General features: G+C 39.1%; 1 protein-coding gene across 2 annotated transcripts in view; it reads right to left on the bottom strand.

Annotated features, from left to right (window-relative positions):
* NSUN3 (NOP2/Sun RNA methyltransferase 3) overlaps positions 1-27005 on the bottom strand; it is a 103692-nt gene that overhangs the window by 9387 nt on the left and 67300 nt on the right. For both annotated transcript variants that reach the window (XR_008391120.1, XR_008391121.1), the window contains exon 6: positions 3135-3315. The gene's annotated coding sequence lies outside the window, so the exon portion shown is untranslated. The remainder of the gene's footprint in view (positions 1-3134; positions 3316-27005) is intronic.

The raw sequence follows: 27005 nt of genomic DNA, 5'->3' as shown, positions 1-27005 counted from the left end.
CTGGCCTTCAGGGGACCAGCTTGCAACCCAGGCATGTGCCCTGACTGGGAATCAAACCACAATCAAACCGCAAACCTGCGATTGGCTTGCAGGCCTGCACTCAATCCACTGAGCTACACCGGCCAGGGCTGTAAAATGTTATTTTTGTGAGAGCCGATTACTGTATGCCTTAGAGTATAAGGATGACATTTTTCCAATCCAAAACTTTGAACACATGGTCACACAGTGAGATAGAATATTTGAAATCAGGGTTGTTTCAAAAAATCCTGGATATTTGGCTACCATAATGAAAAGTTAAGTTTAATGTTGCAAATGTCTTTACTTTTAGATAGTGTAGTGAGCCATGGTATTTATATTTGTCTGCATAATATGCAAGCATTCCTTTCTTCCTTCTCTATCGACAAACACTGCTTAGTCCCCCATCCCCTGCCTGAAGAATGAACATGGATTGGCCACAGGAGCATACCATACCATCCTCACTTTTGTGATTTGTTCATTGGTGGACAAGCACCCTAGCAAGGGTCCAGCAGAGCCTCTTCCAATATGGAAAAAGACCTGGGACCTAATTAAAGATGGTGGCATAGGTAAACACAGCTCCCCTTCTTGCATAAGTACATCGAAATTACAATTGAACTATAGCACACGATCATTCAGAACCATCAGAAATCAAGCTGAATGCAAGTCCTACAACTACGGAAGTAAAAAACCAACTACATCGAAACTGGTAGAAATGGGCTTGTCCCCCACTCACATGTGGTGGATGATAATTGAGAAGGATATTTCAGGAGTGCAGGTTCCCAGCCCCACGACAGGCCCCCTAGTCCAGTGTTCCAGTGCCAGAAAGAAAAGTTGCCATAACTTCTGGCTGTAGAAGCCAAAGGGGATTGAGGCTTTGGAAGACAGAAACTGCTGGAAGCAAGCTACTACAAGCAGACTCCAAAACACTGGCTATATGGATGGTCAATGAACTTAGGAGAAGAACAGATGAACTCTGACAGAACTTCAGTAATAGAAAAAAGGACATGAATATCATAAAAAAAGAACCAGTGAGAAATGAAGGATACACTTACTGAAATGAAGAACAATTTACAGGGAATCAACATTAGAGTGGATGAATCAAATCAGTGATTTGGAATATAAGGAAGCAAAAAACAACCAATCAGAATAATGCAAAAAAAAAAAAGAATCTAAAAAAATGAGGCTAATGTAAGGAGTCTCTGGGAAAACTTGAAGTGCACCAACATTCACATCTTGGGAGTGCTGGAAGGAGAAGAAAGAGAGCGAGAAATTGAAAAACTATTTGAATAAATAATGACTGAAAACTTCCTTAACTTGGCGAAGGAAATAGACATACAACTCCAGGAAGCATAGAGAGTCCCAAACAGGATGAACCCAAAGAGACCAACTCCAAGACACATCATAATCAAAATGCCAAAAAAAGACAAAGAGAGAATCTTAAAAGTAGAAAGAGAAAAGTGTTTACCTGCAAGGGAGCCCCCATAAGACTGTGAACTGATTTCTCAAAAGAAACTTTGCAGGCTAGAAGGGATTGGCAAGAAATATTCAATGTAATGAAAAACAAGGACTTAACGAACAAAATTGCTCTACCTAGCAAAGCTATCATTTAGAATCAAAAAACAGATAAACAGATTCCCAGGCAAGAAAAAGCTAAAGGAGTACATCACCACCAAACCAGCATGATATGAAATGTTAAAGGGTCTTCTTTAAGAAGAGGAAGATTAAAAATATGAACAATAAAATGACCACAAATACATATCTATCAACACTAGAATCTAAAAAACAAAATAAGCAAACAAGAAGAACAGAAACAGATTCATAGATATAGAGAACATTTTGATGGCTGGCAGATGGGTGGGAGGTCAGGAGGATAGGGAAAAAAAGGTGAAGGGATTAAGAAGTGCAAGTTGGTAGTACCGAAGGTCATGGGGATGTAAAGTACAGCATAAGAAATAAAGTTGCCGAAGAACACATATGCATGACCCATGGACATGGACCACGGAGTGGGGATTGCCTGAGGGTGCAGGGGTGGGGGCAAGGCTGGGGAAGGAGGGCAAAGGGAGAAAAATTAGGACAAGTGTAGTAGCATAGTCAATAAAATATAATTTAAAAAGAAAAGAAACAATCTGGGATTCTAACATGGAAACTGGGGGAAAAGTGTTGGCTCTTTTTACCTTGAAGATGCTAAATCAGTGTTCTAGAAATTGGGGGTGCCAGCAGAAGAGAGCTGGAAAGCAATGGGAGAGATTGGGGCTGACACAAAGAGAGGTAGACCTGAGGAACAGAGGGAAAGAGACCTGAAGGTACTGTTTGTTTCATGGATCTGGTCACGCCTGGTGGCACTTCCTTATCTTCTCTACCAGGTGCTTAATCAACAAAGTGCATTGTTTTGGTTAGGCTGGTGTGAGTCAAGTATCTGCCTCATAACTTCAAGATATCTGAAGATCTGTCAATAGGCAAGATAATCTCTTATAAAGAGAGCAAGGTCTAGCTGTAATGAGAATGTTATTGAAACTGTAATTAATTAATTCCACAGCAACTGCTTACCAGAGAATAATTGATCCTTTGTAGTTAAAATAAAGAGGATATGGAGCAGGAAGAAACAGAAGATTAACAATATCTCTCTGTGGAATATTAGTGCCGTAGAATAATGTTAGACGAACAGACCACCTTAGAGAGTCTAGATAATCCATATAAGATAAAGAGTTTGCAACTATGTAACAGACAATACCACATATAATAATTTTGTTGAATTTTCAGAAGTTGGGGGGCATTGTAAATTTCCAGTGCTTACTATTTCAGTGCCCCATAGATAATTTCTCCTTTTCACTAAAAGAAAAATTCTCTATAAGTTCCCTGTCAACATAGGATGTATGAAAACCGAGGCTATAGACATGAAAGCAGAGCAACGTCTAAGACGGGGGAGTCAAAACTGAGAGTAAGAAAACTTTTAAAATAATGATTTCAAGGTTGTGCAATCTTAAAATTAGTTATATATACATGTTGACAGCACATGCACTTCCTCAGCAGCACAGGCCATAACTGAGCCTAGTTAGCAAGACAAAGTAGTCAAAAGCAAGGAGCTGCCAGATGGTGCACATTGTTAATAACCCCACCTGTGAATTACAAGGCTGATTTGCGAGTGCATTTGAGGCTTCTTTTCTTGGACAGCAAAGTTGCTAGTAACAGCTTTCTGGAGGTGCCTGGGTGCTCTAGAGGCTTCACGGGTAACTTAGTTTATTCTTAGTCTGGAATTTTGAGGAAAAGTGGCTGCTTCTAGCCCGGTAAGATCTTGTGCTGCATGAAAATAGAAAATATGTGTCATTAATACTTGGGGTTACAATGAGTTGCTCCCCTTTTTAAAAAACTAGGAAATTGGTGAAATAAAAAGGTTTTATAGCATCAGTTCCCAGCGTCTTTGGCACCAGGGACCAGTTTTGTGGAAGCCACTTTTCCACGGACCCGGAGGAGGGGGGAGGGGGGATGGTTTGGGGATGATTCAAGTGCATTATACTCAAGCTCATCACCTGCTGTACAGCCTGGTTCCTAACAGACCCAGACTGGCACTGGTCTGTGGCCCAGAGGTCGGGGACCCCTGTTTTAGAGTGTTAAACTGTAACCTGGATAAGGATATACCGATGGGTGTGCAAAGGCACTCAAAAGAGCCAGTCCTGTAGGGAAAGGAGTGTGCGTCCAGCCTGGAACCAAAGAAACAATGACTGAACGGGGCTCTCAGTCTTGGCAGAGACTAACCTTGGCAATATCTGTAAAAAAAAAAAGTACCTTCAACACTTCAACAGATTTCAAGAAGTCATAGCCCCACCGGTGAGGTTGGATGAAGTGGCATATGGAGATTATAGGCAACAGAATTTGAAACTCCAGGTAGGTAGGCTATGGTATTCTGATGTCATTAGACAGCTTGATTCTTTGGATAATCTTTTCATTATATTTTAATTTTTATTGAGTTTACTGAGGTGACATTGGTTAATAAAATTATACAGGTTTCAGGTGTACAAGTCTGTCATACATCATCAGTATATTGTATTGTGTGTTCTCCACCCCAAATCAAGTCTCCTTCCATCACTATTTATCCCCCCTTTACCCTCTTCTACCTTTCCCCCACCCCTTCCCCTCTGCTAATCACCATACTGTTGCCTGAGTTTATCAGTTTTGGTTTTGGGGGCGTTTTGTTTCCATTTTTGTTTGTGCTTAATCCTTCACCTTTTTCACCCAGCTCCAGAAATCCCTTCCCTTCTGACAGCTGTCAGTCTTTTCTCTTATTCTGAGTCCAAAAGCAAACTTCTGACTCAAAGTTGGCAGTCTATACTGTAGAATGTTCTAATTATTGTAGTTCTATGCAAGTCATAGTAATTTTAAAGTTCACAAAGTGATATTATTATATTCTTTTCATGTATTAATTTATAAATGTGCTAATTGACTATTTTTGGATTTATAAGATATTATTTTTTATTTGATCTTTATTGTATGTTTTTTCTATCACCATTCAGCTCCCTTATACCCCCTCCCCCAGCAATCACTGAACTGCTGTCCCTGTCCATGAGTCCTTTTTCCTTTATCTCAATTCATCCACCCCCAACTTCCCCGCTAGCTGTCATCCTGCTCTGCATCTATGAGTCCTCATTTTCCTTGTTAGTTCAGTTTGTTAATTAGATTCCACATGTGAGTGAAATGATATGGTATTTGTCTTTCTCTGAATGGCTTGTTTAACTTAGCATAATGCTCTCCAGGTCCAAAGAGTAAAATTTTCTTCTTTTTTATAGCTGAGTAGTATTCAATTGTGTAAATGTCCATAGCTGCCTTATCTACTCATCTACTTATAGGCACTTGGGCTGCTCCCATATGTTGGCTATTGTAAATAGTGCTGCAATGAACATCGTCGGGGTGCTTATGTTCTTCTGAATTAGTGTTTTGGGTTCCTTTGGATATATTCCCAGAAGTGGGATCGATGAATCAAAATGTACATCCATTTTTAATTTTTTGAGGTATCCCCATACCACAAAAAATACCACAGTGGCTGCACTAATCTGCATTCCCACCAACAGTGCAACAGCATTCCCCCTTTTCCACGTCCTCACTAGCGCTTGTTTGTTGACTATTGATGATGGCCATTCTGACAGGTGTGAGGTGATCTATCACTGTGGTTTTAATTTCCATTTCTCTGATGATTAGTGACATTGAGCATCCTTTCATATGTCTATTGACCATCTGTATGTCCTCTTTGGAGAAGTGCCTACTCAGGCCCTCTGCCTACTTTTTAATTGCATTGTTTGTTTTTTCAGTTTGAGTTTTGTAAGTACTTTATAAATTTAGATATTAACCCCTTATCAGATGTATCAGTGAATATGTTCTCTTACTCTCTAAGGGTTGTCTTTTTATTTTGTTGATGATTTCTTGTTGTGCAAAAACTTTTTAGTTTTATACAGTCCCATTTGTTTATTTTTTCTTTTGTTCGTCTTTTCTGGGGAAATAAAATATTGCTACAAGCAATGTCTGAGATTTTGTAGTTTGATTACATCAAGAAAATCAATTTATAATACAGACTTCAAGAATTTTTGTTTGCACGTCACTTAATTTTATTTTGCAAGGTAATAAAATGGTATTCTATTGTCTACCTCAAAATCACTAGCTTTTTAGTTACTGTAATACATAGAATCATGAAAAGTCATAAATGGAAGGTACCAGATTCCAAATAGTCCATTCCTCTAATTTTACAAAAGAGGAGACCAAAGTCCAGACTGGTTAAGTGACTTATTCAAAGGTTCAGAGCTTCCCAGTGTCAGAAGTGTGTCCCAGCGGAGCCCAGCTTCCAGTAGAGTTGTCTATCATATTATGCGGAATATAGTATGCACCAGAAACAGAGCTAAGGGGGAAAAAAAACTACCTAAAATAGGGGAGACCAAAGTCTTGTTTTGGCTCTTCTTTTAAGCTTTAACTGTGTACACTTTTATTATTATAATCACTGTAAAAAGTACTGTATTATCAAAAATATATAGTATTCTAGTTATAATTTTTAAAGTCTTTACTACAGAAAATTTGGAAAATGTACTAATGTATGCAAGATAATATTACATATAATTCTACCCACACAGAAAAATCAATATTAACATTTGACATATCTTCCCAGAACTTTTTTCTGGGCACACATTTGTGTGTTTGGCTTCCTCTCTCATGCTCAAACAGTACCTAGCAAAGAAGAGAAAGATCTTATGTGGATAAAGAACACAGACTCAGAGCAAAACTATGCTCTGATTGTCCTGACTATGTGACCTTAGGTAATTAATTAATATCTTTCCCATGTCAAAATAGCTCCTACCTCATTATGAAGTTATAAAAATTTAATGACATTAATATTTTCAAATGCTTCATAGTGTCTGATACATAAGTGCTACATAAATGTTTGTAAAGTAAACAAATAGGCACTTAATAAATATTTATTGGAAAATGAATCTGTGTGTGTACATAATAAAAAACTGTAATACTTAATACAGAGTTTATACCCTGTTTATTTCTCTGAATACTATATTGTTAGTATTTCCTAGGTAAAAAAAATTCAATTTCAAAGTTTTTTGTTTTGTTTTACTTTTTACCTTTTACCAAATCAATCTTATCAGCTTACATATTAGTGTTTCCCCTCAGATATCTGAATGGCTAACACCATCACCTAATCTCTGGTCATGCTGCCTACTCAGTGAAACCTACCCTGGCCATACAGTAACTACCAACTCCAATTCTCAATAAGAAAACTTATTTTGCTCACTGATATCCCAAGCACCTAAAAGAAAATCTATTTCAGAGCAGGTGTTCAGTAAATATTTGCTAAATTGAAAAGTTTCTTTCCCCTTTTTTTTACTATTATAATTAATACTGTGACAAGCATGCCATTATTTATATCTTTCATATTCTAGAAGTGAAATTGTTAGATTCAACGATGTGAGCACCTTTAAATGTCATACTATTTATTGCCAAATAGTTTTCCAGAAAATTTCTCTTCTAGGGAAGAGAAATCTACCAGTTGCACAGTGTGCGTGTGGCAAGAGGAATAGTAAGAGCCAGCCCTCCTCCATGTCTCTGCTGCTCTGCCCCCCACTGTGCCAGCCCACTCCCAAAGCAGTGAAGATTTGCTAATATGATTGATCCAAAGCCTGGACACTGATTGGTTAAAACATGATAGTGAATGAGGTGACTTTGTATTAAAAGATGATGCACCTATATGCACCTCCAGTTACTGTAAACACACAGCCCCTGAAGCAGCCAGTTTTTTCTTAGTTCTTTTGAGTCCATCTATTTTCTTCAGTGCATAGATTCTAGGTCCATATTTTGAAATTTAACTAAAAGTATAAACTTTGAATCCTCTGTGCTCATTAAATATTTAAATATGCTTCTTATATGTCAGAAATTTTAAATACCCCAACATTTTGAATTTTATCATGAGGATTTGTTCCTATTTCTTTAACAATTTGCTAATCAAGATATAATGCAATATCACAACGACTGTCTGAACTGAGTGTGGCTATCATTTTTCTCATTCTAGACAGCACTCTTCTGTTAATGCCACCTAGTTTTGTTGGCTGTCATAATACGCTGTTGGTTCACTAAGTTTCCTGCTGAATATATCTCCCATTTGGCTATTTGTGCTGACATCCAACCTCCTCTTCTCTATACTTACATCCTTGTATTTTGGAATTAGGTTCAAGGTCTTATGGAGTGTTAGTTCCCATGGAAAAGAAACTATTATTTACCCCATACAAATCATTTGTTCATTTCTAGGGTTTTTCCAACTCCATTGTAATTTCATGTTTATAATAAGCATTGTTCAAAAAGAAAATGAGATATAATATATTTTATGTGGGGTACATGCCATACACAATCAGTAAGAGATTTTTCAGCATTTTCTGCAGCAAAATTCTAAGCCAATTTTAAAGGATGCTGACTGTAGAAAACTGGTGCAGGAAATAAGTCAGCAAAAGGATTCAAAGCACAAGGGACAATAGAAGTGCGGAGCACAAAAATGGCCATGTGAGGTGGTTTATATATCTGGCAAAATTAGACTCTCATCGTTTAAGCACTTATCAGTTAGATCTGAAGCTTGCACCTGTTTCACAGATGTAAGTTTTGTGTCTGAATCTCATGTAAGCATTTTTAACAATCAGAATATATGTCTGTATTACTGGGAGAATTACTAATTACATTTAATCCTATTTCACACTGAGAAACATTCTAATATAATGGGGGGGTGTAAGCAAAGTTCAGGTCAGAGATTTCCTATGTTCTTATGTATTTCTTATATTCTTCCTTCCACTGTTGGATAGAACCATTTTTAAGGTGAAATACTAGGGTAGAAAACACACACACAAACACAAAAACCAGGGGAAGTTGTCTGCCACGTACTTTGAATAACTGTATCTTTCTTTGAAGGCCATAGTTGGTGGAGAATTTGTGAAATAACAGATTATGTTTCACATTTGAAAACCATGATTTCTGTGTATCTGTCTCTTCTCTCAATGTCATTTTCCCCGATCTTCTAACCTCCAAACTTCCCTCTCTTGTGTTTCATTCCACTGGGAATCAGCTCGCTGAACAGCTAATTAATAACTTAGCATGAGATAAAGATTGTTATTTTAGAGAACCTATGCATTTGTCCTGGGGAACTGTGGGAAGCTTTGGATAGTTCCTGAAACTCTAAGTACCTCAGTTACCTCACCTCGTGACTTAAAAGGAACGTAACCGAAAGAAGTTTGTGGTTGCCAGTTTTCCTGATACCATGTTCAAACACTACCAGCAAAAGCCTGTACTCTAAAGATTATTCTACTCAGGACAGCATAGTGGTTAAAAATAAAGTCTGTTAGGTAAAGAGTTAGATGAAATTCTAACTCTTCCACTCACTAGATGTGTGAGGAAACCTTGCTGGACCTTCATTTTCTCATCATATAACAAGAATATAACTACCGACTCAAAGGGTTAGTGGAAGCAAGAAATCATATATACTTACCTGCACAAGAAAGGCATTCAAGAAGTGCAGTGATGATTATATTTGTAACTACTACTATTTATCAAGTTACTTCGAAACTTAATATCTTAAAATAACAAAAATCCTTTTTAAAATCTCAGTTCCTATGGGTCAGGGGTTGGAAGCAGCTTAGCTGGATGGTTCTGGCTCATGGTCTCCAATAAAATTGTAGACAAAATGTTATCCGGGGCTGCAGTCATCTGAAGGCTTGACTAGAGCTGAAGGATGCACTTCCAAGATGGCTTGTTGACAGGGAGGCTGTTGGCAGGCGGCCTCAGTGCTTGCCTCTCCAGAGGAGTGTTTTGATGTCCTCATGACATGACATCTGGTTTCTCCAAAAGCAAATAATGCAAGAGACAGAGGCTGTGGCTGCAGAGTTTTTATGACCTAGCCTCAGAAATTACACATAAGCATCTCCACAATATCTTCCTGGTGGCACAGGTCCTCCCTATTCAACATGGAAGAAAACTACAGGAGGGTGTGCATTCCAAGAAGGGAGAATCAGTAAGAGCCATCTTAGAGACTAGGTGACAATGACAATGATGGCAGCACAGAGCTCAGGAGACCGACAGCTCACTTAGGACCCAGAGGAAGTGAGTGGCACTCTGCTTGCCTCATGGAACAGAAGAGAAGAAGATGGATATTTAATGTGGAACTCTGATCATTTTACAGTGCCCCAAGAAAGTCCCTGAGTGAACTGTTCTCTGAAAGAGCTAACTTACAATTTTCCATGTTCCTAAAATATAACCTATTCTAAACTCTCTCAACAAATATTGTTAAGTGCTAAGAATTGTTCTCTTTGCTTGAGATATATCAGTGAACAAAACAAAGATCCCTGCCTAGTAAAATATCTATTATAGTGGAGAAAGAACCCATCAAAACTAATAAATGATATGGTATGTTAATGATACGTGAAAGAAAAGGAAGGTACCCGGTGTGAGGGGGTCTTTGAGGTTGAGGTGGGGTAGAGGGCTGGTTGCAGGGCTAAATAAATCATAGGCCTGACTCTGGGAGAGAAAACTTCAAGTTATATACACACAGAGGAAAAGACACTTAAAACACTAATTAAAAGCAGTAGCTTATAGGACCTGAAATACATATAGTCTATACCGTGCTGAGTCTCAGAACACCAATGAGAGTGACTGTTAGATTAGACATGTTAGGAATCGCACACAAAGGCCATGGTGCTGGACTCTGTGTGGCAACCAGCAGTTACCCAGGGCAGTAAGATCACTGTGAGTGAGGCCCAGCCAAGAGAAAAAGTAATGATCTGGGTAGCATCTTCCTACCTGGAGGTCTTCAACCTCTAGACCATCAGTAATCTTCAAGACAGCATTAGCATCTACAGTCCACAGAAGGGAAAAAGAACTATTCAGAAGCCACATGGCTTACGAGGAACTTGACTCATTTCAAAGACAGTGTGCTTCCCATAAGAGGTATCTGTTCTTTGAAGACTTTCCTGGGCATGTGATGGAAGGATATTATCATTGGTAATAGACCTGAATGTACAAAGGCAACGTCTGGGATGCTGAAGGTGAGATTCAAGAAGGAACCACGAACTGAAAATGCGTAAGTGCAGTATTGCATGCGGTGTCTGTGTTGATCTCTTCTTAACGTCTCAAACAAGATTTCTTAGGTTTTATGAAGCATAGTGCTAAATATGGCTCAGAACCTCCTGTCTCTCTTGTTCTCTACTGAAGGAGCCATATACATGGTCCAGCAGAAGCAAGGCCTACTTGAGTGTGGTTGGTAGGGTAATAATATGGATATAATAATCATCATTTTAATTTGAACATTTCACCTAAAATGTCATATGGTGTGCTTGAGTGTGACATTGTTATGTTACAGAATTACATGCTTATGATTTTGTAATAAAAGAGTTTGTAATAATGAGTGTTATTTGTGCCAGTCACTGTATATAGTGGAAACTACAAGTGACAGACTAGAGAGATTGCTCTGCACACATGGTACTTCGCAACTTCCCTTCACGTGGGAAGGGAAAGTGAGGACTGCACTCTCCAGAACAACCTGAATTCAACAGTAGCTACTATAAGGGAGGAAACCTTTTCTTCAACCCTCTTAGGGTCCCTGGCTGAGCCTGCAAGTTAAACTACCAAAGACAAATTAACAGAAGGAAATAACTCAAGTGTACTCGACATACACTTTACATGACTTGGAAGCCCGCATGAAAATAATGAAGACCAGAAGAAATTATTAATCCTGGGTGTTTTTTATGCTAGGTTAGAGGCGGAATGGAGAGTTATAGGAAAATGTGATAGAATGAACAGATATGAGCTAAGGGTAGTAAACGAGTAAACAGCAAAACTGGTTCCTTCAGACTCTTCTCCAAGAGCCTTTGGAGATAAGGGTCCTTGACTTTGGGCAGAAGGAGGACACCCGTCACAGAGAGTCTGATGACCTGCTTGTGGGAGAAGAGGGCTGTCAAAGAGTCCTTTCTTCACTTACTGTCCCTCAAATTCTGTTAGCTTAAAATGTTTAATATGCCAATAAGTTCATATTTTGGTGTAGTGTGTTCTCAATCTCATGACTATGAACTTGAAGCAAATGGTTCTCACTTAATCAGGTCTATAGACAAGTAAGCAGAATAAAAAAAATCCTTACTACCCCATTGGAAAATATCATATGTGCTCATATCCATGATTATTACTTAGTAAAGATGGACTAGGTGATTTATAATTCTATTTGGTACACAAATAGCTTGTCTGCTAAAACAGCATGCTACACTGGGGATGGAGATAGGGAGAACCCAGATATGTATTCCCAAAGAATTTGGAAGGGCTAGGTACTTTTATGTCAAATTTTCTACTTGCCAGAGGTAAAGGTAATTCTTGTAGCATTAACAGACAAGAGGGAGATAGAGGGATGACAGCTACAGAAATCACGCTCCTAGGACAACGTGAGTGGTCTAGAACACCCATCACAACGTGGAGAGGCAGCTCTCACCCCAGTTCTTTGGAGATTTTCTCCAATGATCCAGTGTCCCAGTCCCTGCCCTGGGTCCCTGTTGTTACTGGGTGGTATTAAATAAGTGTGCATGACATACAAAATATATGCCGATGGCTTAAAGGTAAATAAAGCCAACATTAACTTGCCAAATAAATACAGTTACAACCTCATCTTGCTCTTCGATAAAAAAAATTATGTATTCCTATACATAAATCCAAAACCCACTATGCTCAGTCTCATAATTTCACACCACTCTTTTCTATTGAGAGGCATTACTCAGGTTCTCATCTTTAAAAGAGAACGTTGACTTTTTTTTTTTTTGCTTAAAAAAGAACTCCTTTGAATTTTAATTCCTATCCGCCGTGCGTATCCAGTGCAGGAGTGTGAGCGGTGGGAGGCTTGGCTCTGTCCCTGCCAGGCCCGGGAAGCCAGTCCAGGAGAAGGACTGGGAAGGAAGAAGACAACTGCCAAAGCCCCGGAGAGCCTGGGAATGCACCCGGTGGGCAGAGGCTCGCTGATCAACGCAGGCTTTTGACAGTTGTCACATCGCTGCCGTCATCTCCCCTTTGCCAATTTTTAGCTCTCATCATATTCAAGAATTAAATTCTTAGCTTTGAGGGGGAAAAGAACAGAGGCAATGTTTATTCTCCGCACTCTTAGTTCAGGTTTGCCAGGCTGATTCCTGACTATATGAATACACTGCGCATGGAGGTGCAGAAGACTGTCTTCTTGGCCGTGTTAGACAAGGGAGTGAGGCTGGAATATTCTCAGGGCCGGCTGACAGAGAAGGCAGAGGTATAGTTCCTCTAGGGTAGCCATTGAAGCTAATTTATCTAGAAGTCCTGTAACTTTGTAAAGTCCAGTACTTTGTAATTGCTGTTTTAGAAATATAAGTTCACCTATATGGGGGATGGGGTGGGAGCAAATAAAGGGTTCTAAGGAAAAAGAGTGTTCCACTGTCGACAGGCTTTTGTTCCAATGTAGTCACCAGCGAGGGAGCTGCCAGTGTAATGCGTGGCTGCCTGAGCAAAGCACGGGCATTTATCTGCTTAGCAATAGCCAGCTTATGGTGAGACACTTGAGAGCCATTAGGTCTTTGAGGTATTTTAATCTGGCGGTGCTAGAAATTTGTGACACTAGATGCTATGAGTTGAGAGAAGATCACAGTCAGGAAAGAAAATATTCTTAAAATACAGAGTAAATACGTGACTAGTACTTTGCACGTTTCTTGAAATCAGACATATTTGTGCACTAAATTTGTGAAAGTGCGTAAGTATTGGTAAGCCATTCCTGATGGAGATCTTCAAATAAGGCTGGACTTGCTGGTACATCCTTTTGCATCTTGGCTACATTTCAGAAGAAACAAAGTGCCCAAGGGAGACTGAGCAGCGGCGAAGAAGCACATGACAAGGAGGCGAGAGACTCTACCAGTGTATTCCTTTATGACCCTAGGACCCTTCCAAGACCCAAAACTTTATTAAAAGTTACTGACATCCACAGACATAAAATCTGTTAGTAATTTTGAGGGACAATTCAGATTTGTTGCTTTGATTGAGGGCTACTATCGGATTTACAAATATGCGGAGGCCTATTTCTCAGGGAGTTGAGTCAGAAAAGCAGGCACAAGCTTGGTGAAAATTGTGCCAAGTGCCTTTTCTCACCACTGTTCCTCCATGGGGTTCACGAAACACTGCATTCATTCATTCCTTAACTCATTTGTCCACTCACTCATTCATTCAACAAGCATTGACTGAACACGTACTGTGTTCCACTTTCTGGGGTGCCAGAGAGAAAAGGTAAGATTAGAATCCCTGCCTTTTAAGAGCTCACGGTCTTGTGGCACTCCTCCCGAGCTGCCAGGATTTGGAAAATTCCAGACATTAAGCCTAAGAGAAATGAAACCACTGAGAGAGTTCATGGACAGAGAGGCTGATCCTCTGTCATGGATATTGATACAAAGGAGTCGTTCACTGGGTTCACTGAAAGTTGTAATAAAAGAATGTGTAAGATTTTCAATTCCCCATAAAATACTAATTGTGTGAGAGGCAAGTTAGTGTGAAGAAATATGCTTTTAATAAAAACCAACATATATAGGGTGGGGCAAAAGTAGCTTTACAGTTGTGAGTATGCAAAACAGAGTATATTCTTATATATTAACTATTATTTTCCATATGAACAACTGTAAACCTACTTTTTCCCCACTATATATATGAGGAGAGACCCCCAAATGGAATTATCTCTTGGACAGCGGGCCACTTGCAGTACAGCGGGCCACTAGTGGCCTTCCCCCACTAGGTGGGTGTACTAGGAACCCACCTGTATCAGTGTGTATCAGCTGGAGTTGCGAGAGATTTCATTTGGCTTCACTGAATTTTTGTGAAGGTGCAACACATTTGCTCATTTCATGGTGGGTGATTTATGAGCACATCTGCCCACACTGTAGTTCAGCAGTTTTTAACTGAGGTGGAGGTACCAGCAGCCTTAACTAAAAAACAGAAGGGATAAAATAAGGTATCAGATTTGGCTATGGAGTTTTATGATTCTTTGTATCTTGTGTTCCTGGCTCAACAAGCAATGGATATAATCGAAAAGTAATGAAATCCAGATAGGCTGCTGCTGTCCTCCTCCCTAAATCCTCTTGCCTCCTGTTCTCACTTCTCTGCTAGGAGCTTGGCGTGCACCGTCACCATCTTTGAACCTCGCAATTACCAAATCCAATCTGTTTGTTGTTACTCTTCTTTTCTGTGACCCTTCTGTACAGCACTTGGCTCTGGTGATCAATAGCTCCTTTTTAAAATTAGTTATTTTCCTTGGCAACTATGAAACTATCCTATTCCTTTTCCATCCTAAACTATTCTTACTGTCTTAGCTTTGACCCTGACCTAACATCTGCACTGGGACAGCTTAGCTAGGGCTTTTCATGGAGTGCACTGCATGCATACCCACGTTTTAGTAATCACCTCCCTGCTTCTTTCTCTCTCCCCAGAGTCTTTCCAGGAGAATCCAGTCTTCCTCATGCTTTAGAATTTTACTTGTACTTCGTATGTGTCTCTCATTTGTTTGCCTGAAATTCCGGTCAGGAATCTCCAATTGCCTGGAGAACAGTCCCACTTGGGTGGGAAAACCCACCTCAAACCCAACCCATCCAAAATGAGCTCTTTGTCCTCTCAGAGTAGCTCTTGTTTCCTTTTTCCATCAACAGTCATACAGGTTCACTGTTCTATATTCAGAACACTTGAGCTGTGTATGATTTGAAATTAGATATTTTCAAACATTAGGAAAGTATTAACACTCCTAGGAATATCTCAGTTGGCATCCAAATGTGTTCCTTTGATTGAGCTAAGATGACAGGTGAAAGCACTGTTACATTCACAAAGATGCTAAGGAGTTCAGGTGGGGAAGCAGACACATGTAGGTCATGAGGTTGAAACGAACTCCTTTGTTACCTTCGATATATTGATATTTACTGAGCAAAATGTATCATTATTTACACAGTAAATAGATATACAAATAACTTCTCAGTTCAGGAAGGGTCATGCTACCAAAAGACTTAAGTCAGGTTATTGAATGCATCATCAAATTATTATTTTCCAAGCTTTATGAATTTGTGGTTGTGAATTAAAGAATATTATTGATTGTGGCAATTTTAAAATAACTGCTTATTAGAAGCCAGCCATCACTCAATCACTGTGTGAGACATTTTATATACATACCAATAATACCACAAATGCATGCTACCTATGAGGTAAATGCTCTTATTATCCTCATTTTACATGTAGGAAAAGTATAAAGTGCTACCATCAGTTTTTTAATGACCCGGGCTGGAAATCCAGCCATCGTTAGCTCTCTTCCTCTTTTCCTTCCCCCACACCTAATTAGTCTTCAAATCCTATTATTTATTCCTTTCCATCCATCCCTCCTTTTGAAGTCCCAATGCTGTGATAGGACCTAAGGCAGGGCCTGTGACTACACAGTCCATGCCTCAGATCCTTGGTATCATACAGAGCAGTGTTCTTTTTTCTCCAAGTCAGCCTTCCCAAAATATTACTTTCCTTAAAATAATTTATTATGTATTCACTCACTCTAAGAACACTTACTCAATATTATTCTCTTTTGAAAAGGGGGCAAATGGTACCATTGCCTGTTGGGTTAAGTCCAAACTCCTTGGATTCATATTTGAGGTTTCAAACAATATCTCTATTTTTTACTTTATCTCTTTCTATATACTCAGTTGAACTCTGGACTGCAGTCAGACTGCCACAGATATGTTTCATTGTGTGTACACCTGCTCATGCTACTCCAGTCTACTGGAATACCCCCTTTCATGCTCTGCCTCTGGTGACACCCTGCCCACCTCTGTAGTTTCAGCAGTGGTCCTCACTTCTCTCAGCCATCTCCACCTTAACAACTCCACCTTAACATCTCCAGCTTACAATTGCACCATTTAACATTCACGATTCATTGGGCTTATAATTGTGTATCACCTTCTACTGAGATTTAGCTCTTCATATTTGCATCTTACCTTTGCTATGGGATTGAAAGTATATTGATTATAAAGGTAGTTCATATTTTTTGTACTCCCTACAATGTTGGATGTAACTCAACTGGAAGTTATAACAAATTTTCTGTTTAAAATACTTGGTACAGTCCAGCTAAAAAAGAGAACTAATGTCTTTCTAATTCTCTACCCTTCCAATCATATTTTTTTCAATAGTTATCTCCAGCTATCCAAGATGATAATAATAGTAATAGCAACAATATAGTAAGGTAGTTTCTTTATTGAGTCTAGAAACAGAGTATTAAATGCAAATAGAATATAAAATTATCTTTGAAATATCAGGAAAGTGCTATATTGGAGACCTACCAGCTACCAAGAAATCTAACACAGCCAGCTTTTCCTCCAATCTCAGGGAGAAAAAAAGTTGTTTCTTCAATTTACCATCTAACTAAATAGTTAAGGGCCATGATACATGCACACACACACACATAGTAGAATCATATCCAGACTGGCAAGATGGTCACAGTAACAAAGATACACAGTGAAAGAACACCAGCCCCAAGTCTCTCATCTTATATTCACTACAGTGTACACACTCACTGAGTGTGTAATGGTGGAATGAAATGTGATTCTCTCAGTCACTTGTTTCCCAAAAGTTAAATGCTGGGTCAGAGAGGATATGAAATTACTTCTTTTCTTTTTTGTTTTAATTATATTTTATTATGCTATTACAGTTGTCCCATTTTTTTCTCCCTTTTATTCCCCTCCACCTATACCCCTTCCCACCATTATCCCCATCCCCTTAGTTTATGTCCATGGGTCATACATATAAGTTCTTTGGCTTCTCCATTTCTACACTATTCTTAACCTCCCCCTGTCTACTTTGTACTTAGTATTTATGCTTTTTATTCTCTGTACTTCCCCCCCCATTCTCTCCAATCCCCCTCCCTGCTGATAACCCTTCAGATGATCTCCATTTCTGTGATTCTGGTCCCATTCTAGTTGTTTGTTTATTATTATTTTTTAGGTTCAGTTGTTAATACCTGTGAGTTTGTTGTCATTTTACTATTCACAGTTTGATCTTCTTTTTCTTAGATAAGTCCCTTTAACATTTCATGTAATAAGGGCTTGGTGATGATGAGCTCCTTTAACTTGACCTTATCTGAGAAGCACTTCATCTGCCCTTCCATTCTAAATGAAAGCTTTGCTGGATAGAGCAATCTTGGATGTAGGTCCTTGCCTTTCATGACTTCAAATACTTCTTTCCAGCCCCTTCTTGCCTGCTAGGTTTCTCTTAAGGAATCGGGTGATGGTCTAATGGGAACTCCTTTGCAAGCATCTCTCTCCTTTTCTCTTGCTGCTTTGAAGATTCTCTCCTTATCTTGGGTAATGTAATGATGATGTGCCTTGGTGTGTGCTTCCTAAAGTCCATCTTCTTTGGGAGTCTCTGAGCTTCCTAGACTTCTTGGAAATCTATTTCCTTTGCCAGACTGAAGGAGTTTCCCTTCATTATTTTTTCAAATAAGTTTTCCATTTCTTACTCTTCCTCTTCTCCTTCTGGCAACCCTATGATTCAAATGTTGGAATGTTTAAAATTGTCCCAGAGGTTCCTAAGTCTCTCCTAATTTTAGGCATAGGTGGATACACTTTGCCTCCTTGCACAACCAAAGGACAAAACAAATTAAAAAACAAAAAACAATCAAAACTGCCAGAAAAACTGAACTGTATGGAAGTCTGACAATCAAAGAGTTAAAAAGAAGTATTTATCCAGGATGGTACGAGGGGTGGAGGGAGGCACCCAGGGCAGAGAGGATGTGTGGCAAGGTGGCAGCTAGAGGACCGGGCAGGCAAGGCTGCAGCTGGCAGTCCCACAAAAGCCAGGTGGATACGTGGATTGTGTGCAGATAAACCAGGAGGAACAACTTGGAGAGCTAGACAGACTGTGCAACCCAGGGTTCAGGCATGGGGAAATAAAGCCTCAAACCTCTGGCTGTAAAAACCTGTGGGTGTTAGGGTGGCAGGAAAAATTCCCAGTCTCATAGGAGCATCCATTGGAGAGATCCACAGGGTCCTAGAACATACACAAGCCCACCCACCTGGGAATCAGCACCAGAAGGGCCCAATTTGCTTGTGGGTAGTGGGGGAATTGACTGAAAGCAGACGAGAGCCCAGCAAGTGGCACTGTTCCCTCTCTGATCCCTCCCCCACAGACAGGGCCACAACACAGCAAAGTGGGTTGCCCCACCCTGGTGAATACCTAAGGCGCCACCCCTTGCAAAGTAACAGCTATGCTGAGACAAAGAGATAGGGCCCAAATGATAGTACAGATCAAAACCCCAGAAAAACAACTAAGCGATGAGGAGATAGCTAACCTATCAGATGCAGAGTTCAAAACACTGGTAATCAGGATGCTCACAGAAATGGTTGAGTATGGTTGAAAAATAAAGAAAAAAGTGAAGTCTATGTGAAGTGAAATAAAGAGAAATATACAGGGAACCAGCAGTGAAGGGAAGAAAACCAGGACTCACATCAATGATTTGGAGCAGAAGGAAAAAATAAACATTCAAACCAGAACAGAATGAAGAAACAAGAATTAAAAATAAATAAAATTACTTCTGTGTTAGGCAGAATTCTAAGATTCCTACCTCCTGTGACCCACACCCTGACATAATCTCCTTTTTAAGGTGAGAGCCAGACCAGTGACTACGATGGACTCGTCCTCCCACAATCGGTTTACTGATAGTTGACTCAGAGTTCATCAAAAGGGAAATTATGCTACATGGGTCTGATCTAATCTAATCATGTGAGCACTTACACGAACTGGGAGGCTTTCCTGAAGGCAGAGATTAAGAACTTCGTAAAGTGAGAGGGCCTATGGAGGGGCCCATATGACAAGTATCTGCCAGTGACTTCTAGTTGCAGAGAGAGGTTCTAGCCAACAGCAAGTATAAGCATTGCATCAAAAACCTAAGAGAGCTTAGAGATACATCTCTCCCTAATCAAATGTCTAGATGGGGGGCATACCTGACTTGTTCCTTCATTTTAGCCTTTTGAAACCATATGCAGAGGGCCCACTGAAAATGTGCTAGACTCTTGACTCATAAAAACTGTTCGAAAATAATGTTTTGTTCTTCTAAGCCGTTAAGTTTGTAGTAACTTGTAACACAATTAAAGAAAACCTAATACTTCTGCTTTCTATGTAGATACTGTGTGGATGCTGCTTTCTATGTAGATAATGTGCTCAGCACTTTAAATTCATGATCTTTTAATTGTCCTTATTGTAGAGGTAAAGGATCTGACACTTAAGGGATTACATGACTTGCCTGAGCGACAGAGAAACAATTTTACACCCAGATTTACTAACACAGCCCATGTTCCTAAACACAGCTGCTGGGAAAGCTGAGCATTCTCCTCCAGTCTCACGGCCTCTGCCAATGAGATATCTGGGTATCAATTCCCTCTGTACTTTCATCACACTCTGTGGGGGTTCTTACTGAGATAGACTTATTTCTACTGAAATGGTTTTTTCCTGTATTGACATTGAAAAGGATCTGTTTAATTAATTTATTTCATTAGAGACTTATGAAACACCTACTATAGGAAAACATTGAATGAAGTCCTGGGGGAATTAAAAATTTAATAAGACAGCCTCTGACCCTCAAGTTGATTGCATGCTAATGGGAAAATAAACTCACAGCTAAATATGACAAGGAAGTAAGAGGTAGGGTGGAATTCCCTAGCCTCAAGATTCCAAGACAAAACATTCATCTGTTAATTCATCTGACAAAGGGATGTTTCTAAAATAACATTCAGAGACTCATTAACGTATGCTAACTTCAGATGAGACTATATTTGTGGGACTTTCCCGATTCTTTAACACTAGGTAATAAGGAACCCTTAACTAATTGTATATTTGCTTCTCAAACTTTAGACAGTACTAGTAATAATATCATTTTCCCCTTATTATATGCTAAGCAATGTTCTAAGTACTTAAAATATCTCATTTAGCTGTAATAAAAACCTATATTTTATACACACTGCATTATTATTATATTATCCTAATTTTACTCATGAGAAAATTAAGATACAAAAAGGTTAAGTAACTTGTCTAACATCACACACTCAGCTGTTTAACTTGGGAACATACACCCTTAGCCAGTATATCTTCCACAACATAACCATTCTATCAAAACAGGAGGAAAAAAGCCACATGGAGAATCTGGTACGTGAAGAAAGATAAACAGAAAGGGAATTCCTTGTTAGCGGTATTTTCAAACTGAAGACCACGAACCATCAGTGGGTGATGAAATCACCTGAGTAAATCACAACCAGTTTTTTAAAATTATATATATATATGGGCAGTACATCTCAAGTTTAAGGATATTGTGGAATAAAACTTCTTTTATATCTATGGGTCTACATATGTATGTCATTTTACAAACGTGATTCACGTTGTTTTATGAAAGTTTGAAAGCAACTACCTTAGCTAAGATTATTCATCTTGACTATCAACGATCTCAGCTGGGATCTTCTTGTCAAAGCTCCAAAAAAAAGTAACATCAGTTTGAGGTCATTAGAGAGCATCTGGAGCATAGCATTTGAGTTGTTGACAAAAAGGACACCCTCATGCTCTAGATTTCAGGCAGAGAAGTGGAGAAGTCATTCTGTAATTAAAGAGGATTTTATTTGTGCTGAGATGGGAGACCACCTCATTTCTGCAAAGGGGGAGGACTGCAGGAGAGTGTTTGGAAGGACATGAGCCCTTCTCATGAAGCATGAGATCTATGTGGTCTGTTGAAATGAATGACTGCCCCCTCACTCTGTGCCATGCACTTTTAGAGGGGCAACAGGTTGTCCATCACTAAGAGCTTGCCCTTCCATTCTCAAAAACATCCTGGTTGGACAATAAATTACATGACCACCCTTTCCATAAGCGAGGAAAAAATGTCCCTGACCTAGAGATTTGTGAGGAAAGGCTGTGTAGGCTGTGCACCAAAGATGTTCCATCCTTTTATTTAAACTGTCATTTCGCGCTGTGCTTTTCTTTCTCCGAGCAAACCCTCTGAGACACACTTGTACAGAGAACTCCCCATTTTCCAATTCAGGAGTGTCAATAAAGACCAGAGGAAGTGCTTCTCAGACTGAAGCTCACGGACTTGAGGGTTCTCAGTAATTCTCAGGTAACTGAGCTCCCTATGAGAAATCGGGTAATTTTATAATCCCTTTGAAGCTATTCTATATATATTTTTAATGTAATGTAGGCATGCACTGCATCTTCTAAGTGGTTACAGTAATAACCCAGCCCTTTAGATGTTTCTGTTGTCGTCTAGTTAAAATCAAGCAGCACTAGTTTAATACCTGTGACATAATAATTTAAACCCCAAAATGTTCTTAACATATAAATTCTATATTAATCAAACTTTAGAGACAAAATAGGACACAACAAAAATGAAGGTTTTTTTTTCTACAGTCCAATTAGAGAAACTTGTAGAAAGAAGTGAGAGATTATATGATGCATGGTAGCAGACGCAGGCTGAACTCTGATGTCTTAATAATAAGTACGAGGCCTGGATTTCAACAGAACAGCATCGTTTGGGATATTAAATTAATGCTATTTATTTTGACTTTATTTTTCAACTCTTAAAACCCTTTTAAGGTTTCATGGGCTTTAGAGTTGTATAAAGCTATATATATATATACAGAACTTTATTACATTGCTCTATTTTTTCTTTATTGAATTGGCTTTATTGGGGTGACGTTGGTTCACAGAACCACACCAGTTTCAAGCGTACAACTCAACAAAACTCCATCTGCACACTGCGTCACGTGCCCGCAGCCCCAAGCAAAGCCTCTTTACCTTCCCCTTTTCCCGCCTTTACTCACTTCCACCTACCCCCGAGCCCCCTTCCCCCTGGCTAACACCGAACCGTAGTCTGTCTATGTGTTATATACCGTTCTATTTTAAAATAAATAACTGATGAAACACTGAGGCTTCACTGACTGGTGTGGCTTAGTTGGTTGGGTGTCATCCCACAAAGTGAATAGTCAACAGTTCAATTCCTGGTCGGCACATGTCAGGGTTGCAGGCCCATCCCCAGTTGGGGCATGTGCAAGGGGCAACTGATTGATGTTTCTCTCACATGTCAGTGTTTATCTCCCTTTCTTTTGCCCTCCTTTCCCCTCTCTCTAAAAATAAATACATAAAATCTTAAAAAAAAAAACACTCTGGCTTCAGAGCATGTTTGCTTCTTATAAGGGTTACCTATGTTACCAGAGTGTGAGATACAGAAGAGGGAAAAATGCCTTGCCTGGAAATGGAGACCGATCTTCTACAATAAAGCAAACATGAAACCCGGCCTGCTGGCATGCTGGCTTCACAGGAATGCCAGTTCAGCAGAATCAATGTTCATTGCCAAGGATGTGAACTAGCCAGGCAGCTGTCCTCTCCGGCCAGGCCCTTCGCCTGCTTCTCCCCGTCAGCCCCACCGCCAGTGCAGACCCTCCTGTTCTATTTATCAGCTCCGCTCAGACCTTCTTTGGTTCTCCGCTACCGTCTATTCTCCTTCTTGACTTTTGTAAACAGAATTAGCCCTATTAACTGAGATTAACCTCAATCTCAGTTAGAGTCAGAGAACTTAAAGGAAAAAAAAAAGAGATTGGATTAGTAAAATAACAAGTACATAAACACTTACAACAATGCCTATAATAGTAATGGCTCACAATATGTTCCTTTTTCTTAAAAATAATCTATTTTACTTAAAAAATTACACTAGTAAGATTTAAAAAGTCCACTTCATCTCACAGATCAAGTTAAAGATAGACATACTTCCAAATCACATTAATTTTCACATTTCAAACAAATAAGATAAAAACTCTAGAGTAACTAGTAAGTTTACACAGAATAAGATTTTTCTGTAGTTTCTGCAAGTATTACTTTTATAACCTAGTTTTTTACTCTCCTTGATGTGCTGAGGTATACTTTTTTTTTCTATTTTAAGACATTCTCATCTGTTGTTCTGCCTTTGGATATTTCTTGTAGGTTTGAAGTTTCCTCCAGAAGACAATTGTGGATTTATTCATTGGCATTCCAACCTTATTACTGAGCCTCTTTCATTCTGAAGCTTTCCCACACTGCATGCATGACCAATCATGCCCATAATATAGTAGATTCTCTACCTAATTTACAGCTCTCAGCCCAATGCACAAGTTTTTGATAATTATTTGACTATTCTTTCAATTCATTATGAAAAAACTAAGTGTTGCTGCTTAAAATATGCCTATATTGTTTTTACATAGAATTATAAGAAATGAAAAACTATTCCTTTACATATCTAGAACATTTAGAAAAAATACCACCACATCCTCTGGTAGAACTCTAGCTAATTATAGAATGGGAAATGAGGCAAGTTATTTAAATGGTATCCAAACCAGAAAGTTGGAACACTATCTTTTTGTTTGTTATAAAATTTATCTTTTTTGTTATTAAATTTATTGGGGTGACATTGGTTAATAAAATTAAACAGTTCTCAAGCGTGCAATTCTATAATACATAATCTGTATGTTGTATTGTGTATTCATCACCTCAAACCAAATCTCCTTCCACCACCACTTATTCCCTCCTTTACCCTCTTCTACTTTCCCTTACTCCCTCCCCCTCTGGTAATCACCACACTCTTGTCTGTGTCTATGATGGTTTTTTTTCCCTTAGTCCCTTCACCTTTTTCACCTAGTCCCCCACCTCCTTCCCCTCTGACAGCTGTCAGCTTGTTCTTTGTAGCTATGAGTCTGTTTCAATTTTGTTAGTTTATTTTGTTTATTAGATTCCACACTGAGTAAAGTCATATGGTATTTGTTGTATCCTGACTGGCTTAATTTCACTTCACATAATACTCTCCAGGTCCATCCATGCTGTCCCAAGAATTCCTTCTTTTCTTTTCTTTTTTTTCTTTTCTTTTCTTCCTCTCTCTCTCTCTCTCTTTTTTTTTTTTTTTACAGTAAAGTAGTATTCTGTTCTGCAAGTGTACAGCTTTTTTTTATCCACTCATCTACTGGTAAACACCTGGGCTGCTTCCAAGTCTCTATTGTAAGTAACACTGCAATGAACACAGGGGTGCATATATTCTTTCAAATTAGTGTTTAGAAGTGGAATCACAGGAGTGGAATCACTGGATCATAAAGCAGTTCCATTTTTAATTTTTTAAGGTAACTGTATACTGCTTTCTCCAATGGCTGCACTAATCTGCATTCCCACCAACTGTGCATGAGGATTTCTTTTTTCCACATCCTTGCCAACACTTGTTGTTTGGTGATTTATTAATGATAGACATTGACAGGTGTGAGGTGATATCTTGTGTTTTTTTAAATCTTCACCTGAAGATATGTTGATTGATTTTAGACAGAGAGAATAAGGGACAGAGAGAGAGAGAGAGAGAATTACAAGAGGGGACCCCCAAATCCTGAGAATTTATTTATAAAAAATTGCGTGTTTATTCATACACATTTAAACTTCAGTCACCTTCAAAGTATTCTCCATTTCATGCAATACACCTATTGTAACATTTTTTTCTACTGCTTAGAAGTTTTTGAGCTCATTTATTTTGATGCCTTTTAGTGCTTCTGCCCTTTTTTGTCACCTCTTCCACATCAGCAAAATTTTGCCCTTTGAGGACATTTTTCATCTGGGGAAACAAAAAAAAAGTCACTCAGGGTGAGATCAGGTAGTGAAAGTCAGGCATGGGGTTCATGTCGTTTTTGCTCAAAAAACGCTGAGCACTCTTTGCAGTGTGTGCAGATGTGCTTGTAAATCACCCGTCATGAAATGAGCAAAGCGTTGAGTCTTCAAAAAAATTAACTGAAGCCAAACGTAGCCTCTCACAACGATGCCAGCTGGTGCATTGATACAGATGGGTTCATAGAACTCTCACCTATTGGGGGAAGCCTGTACTACAAGGGGATCACCCTCCGGAAGATATTGCTGATTTTTTGTGTGTGTGTCCCTACCCCACCGTGTATTATTGTGAGAGAAACATCAATCCATTGCCTCCCAGTTGCCTCTTGTACACTCCCCAAATAGGGCTAGAACCGATCATCTAGGTATATGTCCTCACCAGGATAGCTGCTTTTGGGTGTTTGAAGCAATCTCCAACCAACTAAGTCACATGGTCAAGGTTCATTGTGGTTTTAATTTGCATTTCTCTGATGATTAGTGACATAGAGCATCTTTTTATATGTCTTTGGCCATCTGTGTACCCTCTTTGGAGAAGTGTCTATTCAGGTTCTTTGCCCATTTTTTAATTAAATTGTTTTCTTGGTGTTCAGTTGTATAGTTCTTTACAAATTTTGTACATTAATCCTTTATCAGATGTATCATTGGCAAATATGTTCTTCCATTCAATGGGATGTCTTTTCATTTTGTGGATGGTTTCCTTTGCTGTGCAAAAAACTTTTTAGTTTTATGTAAACCCACTTGTTTATTTTTTCTTTTGTTGCCCTTGCCAGAGGAGAACCATCATAAAAAAATGTTAGTATAAAAATACCTGAACCCTGGCTGGTGTAGCTCAGTGATTGAGTGCTGGACTGGTAACTGAAAGGTCACCAGATTGATTCCCAGTCAGGGCACATGCCTGGGTTATGGGCCAGGTCCCCAGTTGGGGGCATGTAAGAGGCAACTGATAAATGTTTTTCTCATATATAAATGTTTCTCTCCCTTTCTTTCTCCCTCTCTAAAAAATAAATGTAAAAGAATTTTAACCCTGGATGGTGTAGCTCAGTGGATTGAGCATGGGCCTGCAAACCAAAGGATCAAGGTTCGATTCCTGGTCAGGGCACATGCCTGGGTTGCAGGCCAGTTCCCAGCAGGGGATGCATGAGACACAACCATACATTGATATTTCTCTCTCTCTCTCCTTCCCTTCCCCTCTAAAGATAGATAAATAAAGTCTTTAAAAGTCTTTCATGGGCTATTTAAAAAAATTAAATGCCTAAGATTTTATTGCCTATATTTTCTTCCAGGAGTTTTATGGTTTCAAGACATTTAGGATTGTAATCCATTTTTAAAAATGTATTGATTGAGGAGAAAGAGAGAAATCTATTTGCTGTTGTATCCATTTATATATTTATTGGTTGCTTCTTCTATGTGCCCTGACTGAATATCAAACCTTAAACCTTGGTGTGTTGGGACAACACTCTAACCATTTAGCTACCCAGCCAGGGCGTGACTTTAACCCATTTTGAGTTTATTCTTGGGTGTGGTGTAAGAAGGTGGCCTCGTTTTACTTTTTTGCATGTATCTGTCCAATTTCCCAACAGCATTTACTGATAAACTATCTTTACCCCATTGTATGATCCTATCTTGTCAACTATTAATTGATGATAAAGCCATGGGTTTATTTCTGGGTCCTCTAGGCTCTCAATTCTCTCCACTCATCTCTATCTGTTTTATTACCCCAGCACTATGCTGTTTTGTCTTTGTAGAATAGTTTGATATCAGTGTTT

Source organism: Artibeus jamaicensis, unplaced genomic scaffold (assembly GCF_021234435.1).
Source record: "Artibeus jamaicensis isolate MK-2021 breed Jamaican fruit bat unplaced genomic scaffold, CSHL_Jam_final contig_3113, whole genome shotgun sequence".
Taxonomy (NCBI): Eukaryota; Metazoa; Chordata; class Mammalia; order Chiroptera; family Phyllostomidae; genus Artibeus; species Artibeus jamaicensis.
The sequence above is the reverse complement of the archived record's forward strand: the minus strand, read 5'-3'. Positions and strand labels throughout refer to the sequence as shown.